At 44.0% G+C, this 8,764-nt stretch overlaps 1 long non-coding RNA gene across 1 annotated transcript; it reads left to right on the top strand.

Annotated features, from left to right (window-relative positions):
* The first annotated feature begins 957 nt into the window (after nucleotides 1-957).
* Nucleotides 958-8,318, top strand: LOC147366459 (uncharacterized). The gene is made up of 3 exons (XR_015132490.1): nucleotides 958-1,227; nucleotides 2,472-2,545; nucleotides 6,653-8,318. It is a non-coding gene; the product is annotated as an uncharacterized LOC147366459 (long non-coding RNA).
* Nucleotides 8,319-8,764: the final 446 nt, after the last annotated feature.

The following is an 8,764-nucleotide window of genomic DNA, read 5'->3' as shown; positions in this document are numbered from 1 at the left end:
TACAGTTTGAAAAAAAGAAGCAACTAACCCTTTTCCTAAAATTTTAACTTCTACAAGCAACTTCTTGGCACTTAAGAAATATCAACTATAACATTTTAAAATGTCAAAACAAAGAAACCGATGCCAGGGGGAACTCTCAGCATCATTTCTTCCATCCTCTCATCTCCTGGGACAAAAAAGTGACCTCAGAGTGTCCAAGGTGAGCAGCCAGGGCAAGCTGCATGCGACTCCCAACCTGAAATTTGACCGTAAGATGGTACCATGCTACTTCTTAGTGGATCCCCCAAATACAGTGGAACCCCAAATACAGACTCCCCTGAAACACCCTGCAGAGGAGACCACTGGTGACTCACTTTCATTATCCTTACCTCAGCTGTGAGCAGGCTGGGAAGCCAAACATTTATTTTGACAGGATGGGCCTCAGATTATGCCTGGAAAAGGAGTTGATGGAGGGATAATCAACAGAGCCGCCCTCCTTGGCTAATGAGTGGAAGACCTTGAGCAGTCAGGGGTGGTGGCGGGGAGGGTGACGTGTGTGGTGTTTGGCTGTTTTGGCGTTGTCCAGTCACTCCATCATGTCTGACTCTTTGCGACCCCGTGGTCTGTAGCCCACCTGTCCTTCACTATCTCCAGGTCTCTAAAAAGCAAGAGCGAGAAACATTCAGTCTAATGGCTGACTCACTCACACGCCGGGTGCTCAGAGTACAGTGAGTGTCATAATCTGTCCTTTCCTCCACCACCTACCCCCATCACAAGCCCTCTGCTGCGCTCTCCAAAGCAGGACAAGGCGCTGGGACCCAGTTGAGCCCTGGAATGAATTCGAAGCAGGGTTTGAACTCAGACTTTCTGACTCCAAAGTCAGAATTCTCTCCTCTCTTCCAAGATAATCAGAAAGAGGAACCAAAGAATGTTTTGATTCAGTGGAAGGATAAATAGTAGCAAAGACAGGGGCCTCGTGAGGCAACGTGTTTAAGACTTACAGGGCGAGCTGAGGGAGTGGGGACAGAGGGGGAAGAGAGAGAATTTGGACCAAAAAAGTAGAAGACCAAGGTCAGTCCCCAACATTCACTGAGAACCGAGGACCCAGAATCTAAAGCAGAGCAACGGAGAACTGACATAATTGCCGGGATGAAGCTTGGACTGTGGGATTATCTTTCTGGTATTCAAAGAAGCTGATAAATTTCCACCCTCCCCTTCCCTCCACAAGGATTATTACAAGAGCCGTTGGTAAGATCTGTTATTTCACAGAAAAATGGGCTTTTGAACATGTTAGTCAGATTGTCGGGCTAAATCTCTTGAGTGTGTGGCTTGAACTTCTGTCGGGATGACGTTTTTATTCATTCAGGAAGCATTTACTAAACACTTGCTAAGAAGAATGCACGATATGGGGGAACGCCAGAAAAACTCAGAACTGTGCTCCCAAGGTCTTGGCAAGGTTGGGGAGAATGGCACAGAGGTGAGTCAGAGCACAGTGTGAGTGCCACAGAATACACCGTCAGCAGAGCAGACCTGGGCTCCAAGAGAGCAAGGCAGGGGAGGAGGTAGGAACGAGAAGCACACCTGAGGGGCTTCCTGCAGGAGGAGGCACTGGAGAGGCTGGGAGGGAGCCAGACCCTCCGGCATGAGGAGGCCTTGTTTCCAGAATAAGATGTCCTGTTCCCAGGCCAGGTGTGGCCGGGCCATTGGATCCTTAGGTGACAGCTGAGTGGTTAGGCTTTTAGGGGCAGTGGTGCAGAACGGCTGGCAGCTTCAGTATCATCCTACAGAGAAAGCCCAGGTCCCTGCAAGAGTGTGGGAAGCAGCTACAGTGCGAATCTGGAGAGTTTAGCAGGTTGTTTGTAAAAAGAATTGCCATTCGACTTACTTTCCTTGTCTCAGAATACAAGTCATTTTTAGAAAAGCTAGTGCTGGTCTTTAAAGACTCTAAGGAACTTGGAATTAGGGTGGCTGGATTTAGAAGATAGAAATAGGATGCCAGCTAAGTTCGAATTTCAGGTAGACAGGGAGTAACTTTTGGGTAGAAGCATGTCCCGAGAATCGTCGGGCATTCTGAGTTTCGCCTGGGACCCCCGCTCGGAGGGAGTGGAGAGGCGCCAGGCGCTATTCTAGGACGGGTGGGACGATGCATTTTGTTTTCAGGAGTGCAGGGCAGAGAGGGCAGCCGTGCCTCCATGCACACAGCAGCTGTGGGCCTGAAAGGGACTTTCTGTTCTTTCTCGTGTCCATCATATTTAGAACGGCCTTGCATTTGAAGGAATCAAATATATTTTCAGAGTAAAGAATATGTCTGTCATGGCAAGAAGCAATTATCTAATTCTGGCCTGGAGAATGCCATGGACCGAGGAGTCTGGCGGGCTACAGTCCACGGGGTCGCAAAGAGCTGGACACGACTGAGCCACTAAGCACAATTATCCCATATGTGTTAGTGTGTTCGATTAAAAAAAATATTTATATATTGGTTTTTCTCAAAGGAGAAGCACACAGAGGAAAGCTTTTTTGCCAAGTCAGGATGCACAGCCCTGGAGGAGGTTCCGTGAAGTCGCTGGTAAGTCCTGAGAGCCCTGGTCTGGGAGCTCTGGGTGGAATCCCCCGGTCCCAGAAGGATAGACAGCATGTCTCTCTCCCACCGGAGCCCTCCCAGTCAGAAGCTGGAGCGGACATCTTCTGACCCAGAATCAGCAGGGTGAGAGCAGAATTTACCAACAACCTCAGGACGGGGCATGGAGAAGGAAGATCTTGGACTGAAGAATTAATTTTCTCTCCTTCCTGAGCAGAGCAGCTCTCTGCCTAAAGCCGAGAATCTTTCCAGAATGCAAGTCCTGAATGGAGACAGTCCTGTAAGCGCCGCGTGACCCTAATCACTCTGACCACGTTCTGCCACAGTTTGCAGTGGCCTACATCTAACGCAGGGTCCACGTGACGCGCTCCTCCGGAGAACAAGGCTGAAGCTCAGCCAGTGGGCCCGCGTTCCCGGGGACCAGGGAGCACTCTCTTCTAGGAACTAATCACAACTGGAGGGCTCTGGGGACTGAAACCTGTGTACTGGGTTTCAGCGCTTTAGGTGATATGATAACTAGGAACATACCCCCGCGAAACGGAAGATCTGGCTGAGACAGGACCCTTGCTTACTAAAACGCGATCTGCACAATTAGAACCTCGTAAAGATTTCAGACTGGAAATCCAGCAACATTAGAAATTTCTCATGAGCTTTTATGTTTCCTAGTAAATATCCCTCTTGCTCAGTCGCAGTTAGAAAATGATAAGCATCAGCCCATGACCCCAGAGGAATGTTTTTAAAGTAGCAGATTTTAAGAGAAAGCCCTGTAATTCTAATAACAATAAGAAACCATCCTTTTCAAACACCTTTTGATTTTATGAGAAGAGTTTGTTTTTGTAATATTTGTATCAGACCAGTTTGCTTTTTTCCAATATAGAATCAATACTGTATTTGCCTACAATTCTCAAGTCCTACTTTTTTTTAACTGCCAATGGTTAAAACAAAGCATGTGTATAGAAGCTAAGGAAAGGTAATATCTACAAAATATTAGTGAATTTAGGTCTAAACAAAGATATTGGTAAGACTAGCACAAACATTGAACAAAGATTCAAGATGAATTAGACTCAAGATATTTTTTTTAAAAATCACTAAGTGTAAATACACTCTCTCAGCATTAAAAACAACAGTAAAAATATTGATAAGAAGTAGACTTCAATGTTATATACTTTGAAAATGTTAGAATAAAATTGAAATAAAATATTCTTTAAAACAGAACTCTTAGGAAAAAATGAGAGGAACATGAGTGGATTTCCTACACTGATATTCTGTGAAACACTTCCAAAAATATTAATAAGAGTATCATGTAGAGGTCCACAGCCCAACAATTTTAGGGAAAACTCAGTGTATGGTTTGAAATATTATTTTCATATTAAAGACTCTGATAAGTGCTGCAACCAAGAATCATGTTTGATTGTATTTAATCCACCTTTTTCAAAACTTACTTGCACGTAGGACCCCATTTCTCCCTGCATACCTATCAACAACCTAAGACTATTTCTCAGGAAATACTAATTTGAGAAACAGTCCATGACTGAAAGAGATCAGGTTCCCTGCCTTTATCACCCAAACTTTCAAAAGGACACGAAGAGCTATTGAAAAACATTCATTAGATATTAACTCATGCAGTTAGTCAAAAGCATGCCATCTATTTTTTTCACAGCATTGGTCATATTCCAGCCTCCTGGTCTCCCAGCTCTTGGGACAGACCCTCCCCTCCCCCCTAGCCCTCTTCACCCCTCCCCCCGCCCCACCTCCATTTCCACTGGAGATCTGGTCCCCAGAACTTCCAGCAGGGGGCTCTGTCTGCTAATGCTGACGTGAAGGCCTTGAAGCTGGTTCAAGGTTAGCAGGCTCAACAGCTAGCAAGCTATAAATGTCTTTCTGGCGTTTAGGACACAGCATTACAAAAGTATGATCATGGTTCAAGAATGTTGCCAAGAGAGAAATCTGTGCTCAGAATTTTATTATTAGGTTTCATCATGTGTCCATTTTCAAATACAGTTAAGAGAGTACAAAGGGGAAAAAACAAAAACCAAGGAGGATTTTTTATAAAATGAAAATCAAGTTATGACTGATATTGAAAAATAAATTTAAAAGGCTTAAAAACTTCCCTGCATGGTTGGCAACTCAAGGCTGCCAATTTTCTACCAAAAATAGTACAAGAAAACCCAAATGTAAAAGTACAGTTGAAAATGAACAGCAATAAGTTACTTCCACGGAGATGAAGGACACACACAGTTCCTCAAGAATGACCTCCCCAAAGGAAGGAAGCACCAGGTTCGGCAAAGTGTCGACTGGAGAACTTCATGTCTGTAAACTGAATTTTTTTTTCTCTTAAACTTCTTTTCCACAGTCCCCTGTACACTGCCCCCACCGCCAACACACACAAAAAAGAGTATTTCAAATATTCATAAACTGGGTTGTAAAGAGATAAAAATATTTAGTTCAAAGGGAAAGCAATACCGCTTCAGCCAGAAGAGTTGGAAACGCGCCCAACAAGAAGGTTGAAGATTGCAAATGGACGATAGACAGAACGTGCACCCACAACATTACACTTTTGCTTTAGTCCCAGGAGAGGGTGGCTGCTCGGAGGGGGCCTGGTTCCCACTGGGAAAGAAACCTGCCACACGACAGGTGCGAGTGGCTAATGAATTATGGAATTTGCAGGAGAGTGGAACAATTTATTCCCGCCCGAGCCTCAGGAGAGTTTGTATGTAATACATCCACACCACACAAAACAGCTCACCAGCAAACCAGGCCAAACCTTTGCCATTTTTTTACTGAAATGCCAAACCAGCTCTATACATCAGCCAGACGTGAAACCAGCGCATGCCACGCTCATTGCCCCATAATCGTGTACAGGACGGTGAGAACGTGACCACTTCTATCCGATGTTTTGATCTCCTTAGAGGTCAGCCTTATGTGAAAATGTTGCTCGCACGTACTCTGTCCTTTCACGTACTGTTTATTTCATCCCAGAAAAGAGATTGTTGCAATGCTCGCAAGGTGTAGCCTCTAAGCTGTGCGCAGGGTGCAGACTTGGGAAAAAACAGCATGATATAAGTAAAGGGTAACAAAAAGACCTCTCACTTTCACTGGGAAATGTGACCACAGAGGAGAGATAGCCTGTGCTCTGGGAATTCCTCACCGAGCAAGCTCTTCAGGACACACGGAGGCTGTTTCCAGCTCCCAGCAGTGAGGATCCCGGTGGGATAGCACAGTCTGGCAGGAGGAAGGAGACAGGCCATAGAGCTCATCAGAATCCCCTGCCTGAACTCCCCAGGCCCAGGCCCCACCCAGTCCAGCCTGCAGGGCTCCGGAAACTAAATCTGAGTCCCTAGAGCTTGTGTCTAAGAGTTAGTGGCAACTAAATGCTAAAAGCAAACAGTTCCATAGAATCAGACCAACCAACACAGAGTTTTCAAAGCAAGGGTCCTAAATATCAGTAGAAACAGATATTCTGGCAAATACTTAGATGGCTAACTCAGGGAATAAAGGTGTGATTTGTAGAACCGGCCAGTATCTGTGGTATAAATACTTTCATCATGGCCAGCTTCAATCACTGTATGAGATCCCTGGATGCAGAGTTGGGAAGAAACATATGTAACTGGCCCTTAAGCTTGGTTCTCTGCGTAGCCCTAGCAGCCCAGAGCAGGTAGGTTAAGGCAGGCTGAAGTGTCCCGGCACCTCCAGACTACAAACCCAGGAAATTTGCTTAAAACACAAAAATAATTTGGTTCAGGAATCCTTGGTCCAGCACTGGAATGGCTTCTCTTTATCCTAAATTAGAATTTGTTTAAAACAGATCTCGAAACAGCCTCTTGATGTTTGTTAAACCCCATAAGCAAAACTATGTTATATTTAAAAAGCAGTCTTCAATATCTTAAAAGTAACTTTTGCAAACCGACTTTTCCATACACGCTGGCTGAGTCTTTGTCAGAGACAAAGGCCCTTCCTGAAAGCACTATTTAAAGATATGAAAACGATATGGACCATATATTTATAGCTGTTCATTATTTTGTCATAATTTGGATGATGAATTTTCAAGTCATCTTTTTTTTTTTTGCCCCCCCGCCCCCCCCCCCGCCGCTTCAGCCTTACTCCCAGAGTTTCCTGCAACTTCACCTTTTCCCCTGTGATGTGTTCTGAAGGATCAAGGACCAGGAGACGGGAGTGCTAAGTAGCGGATGTTGGGGGCAGGACAAGAACCACAAGAGCCACCGGAAGACTTCGCCAAGCCCTGCCACTCACCAGAAGCAATGGCCTCCTCTAGAGTGTCTCCATGTGTCCATAAGGCTTCTGTCATCTCAGGTTTTACTGCCAAGTAAAAATGAAATTTCTTCTCGTGTTCCCCAAGCCATCAAGCTCTTATGTGGCCCTGTGAACTTTCAAACATTCGTATTTCTTATGTCTCCTATGTGATTAAATATGTGGGCTACCAAATATTGTAGAAGAGGGCAAAAAGAAAGATACGTCATGAAGAAAAATACCCACGGCTCTAAAGTATAATATCACACAATTGGTTTGGGCCAGTAAGATCTGGATACAATACTTTTTTTTTTTCTTTTGAGTTTTAATCTGTAGTCATCAATGACATGAAAATGTACAAAGTCACCTCCAAACAATAAGCATCTTAGATAAAAGAAGCTGAAAAAATTTCAGATTCTCAGCTCATCATCTTACTATTCATGTTATTTCTGGGTTAATTTCTTGACTCCAAAGAATACAGTGAATGAAACTAATTCAGTTGTTTTCATCTTCTGTGCCTCTGAGGCTGGCTTATGCTCTTGAACACATTTTGTGCTCAGAAAAAAATCTCTGGGGTTGCAAATGTTCTGAACATGCTGAAGCGATCCATCCTTTTTTTTTTTTTTTTTTTCAATTTAACTGTAAGGAACTGATACAAACCAATTTTATGAATCTTTAACAATGTCATTTAGAACAAAATATAAATGTGATAGAGATAAAAAGGTTTTGAATAATCAATGTGCTATCCTCAATAACTCCAAGAGAATGGAAAATTGGGCAAGTTGTTAAAAAGGGAAAGATGAACTCTTTAAAAATAACAAACAAAGCCTGTAACAATCTAAGCACCAAGGAATTAGTGAAGGTAATTAAATATTATGAACATTTTCAAAGGAAACAAAACAAATCAGGAGCTAAAAAAAAAAATAGACACCCATTGAAAGGGAAACTGTACAATTCAATAATTAGATGAGTGTCTTTGGCTCCTTATTCATTCTAACAAAAATGTGAAACCACAGTAAAAACACAAACGACATGTGCTCCAAGGAGTCCGACTGTTCCACTGTAGCTATAAAATTCTCCAATCACCTGCACAAGCATTAAGGAAAAATTAAACAAAAAAGAGACACCAAGAGGCTAGCAATCACCGTACTGCTTCTGTTGAGAGCAGCCATGGATGGACAGAGACAGGACGTGTGGAGGGGAGCTCTCTCAGGAGTCAGCTGTGCCCACGGGTCCTCTCAGGATTCACACCTTACAAAATAAATCCAAGACAAGAGGCATTGCCCCAACACCTTCTGTCTCTTGTATCAAGCGCATAGAGCAACATCTTTAAAGACTCTCTAGGAGATGAACCCACACCAATGAAGGACATATCGCTGACCACACGTGCCAAAATAAGCTGAATCCATGGCAGTGCTTCCGTTTCGTCAAACACTTTTGAATGCCTAGCGGTTTATGTAAATGCAATTTGTTAAAGAATTCTGAAGGGGAAATAAAAAAGAAGCTCCTCCTGTCAAGCTGATAGCCTATGATGCTGTGCGTTACCGAAAGCTGCAAACCACCCGTAAGATCTTGAAATCCAACTAAACCAAAAGCTGGATGAAAAGATTACTAATACCGTCCACGCGGTGTGCATGGAGGGTGGGTATTGGGACTTGAGGACGGGTGGGGCAGTCAGGTAAAACAGGGGTAAAATTCAGCCTGGGTTCATTTCACACCAGTTGAATCTCTAAGGTGGGTAAGTGCCCTGAGTCACAGCTGGGAAACCGACCACTGCAGAAGGGTCTGCAAGAAGTCGAGGGTTAATGTGACCACATGTGACCTCAGAATAATGTCTACATATCATCCTTCCAACTCAGCACTGTGAGGAACTGCAGAAATGGTAGAGGACCAGAGCTTCCATTTTCTTTGCTGGTAGAAGGGAGTTTATGTTTGTGTGTGGTGTCGGGGGAGGCATTT

This window comes from Bos grunniens, chromosome 9, assembly GCF_055505025.1.
Source record: "Bos grunniens cultivar Pamir isolate PY7600 chromosome 9, Bosgru_T2T1.0, whole genome shotgun sequence".
Lineage (NCBI taxonomy): Eukaryota > Metazoa > Chordata > Mammalia > Artiodactyla > Bovidae > Bos > Bos grunniens.
Note: the sequence above shows the minus strand (reverse complement) of the source record. Positions and strands in the feature narration are given on the sequence as shown.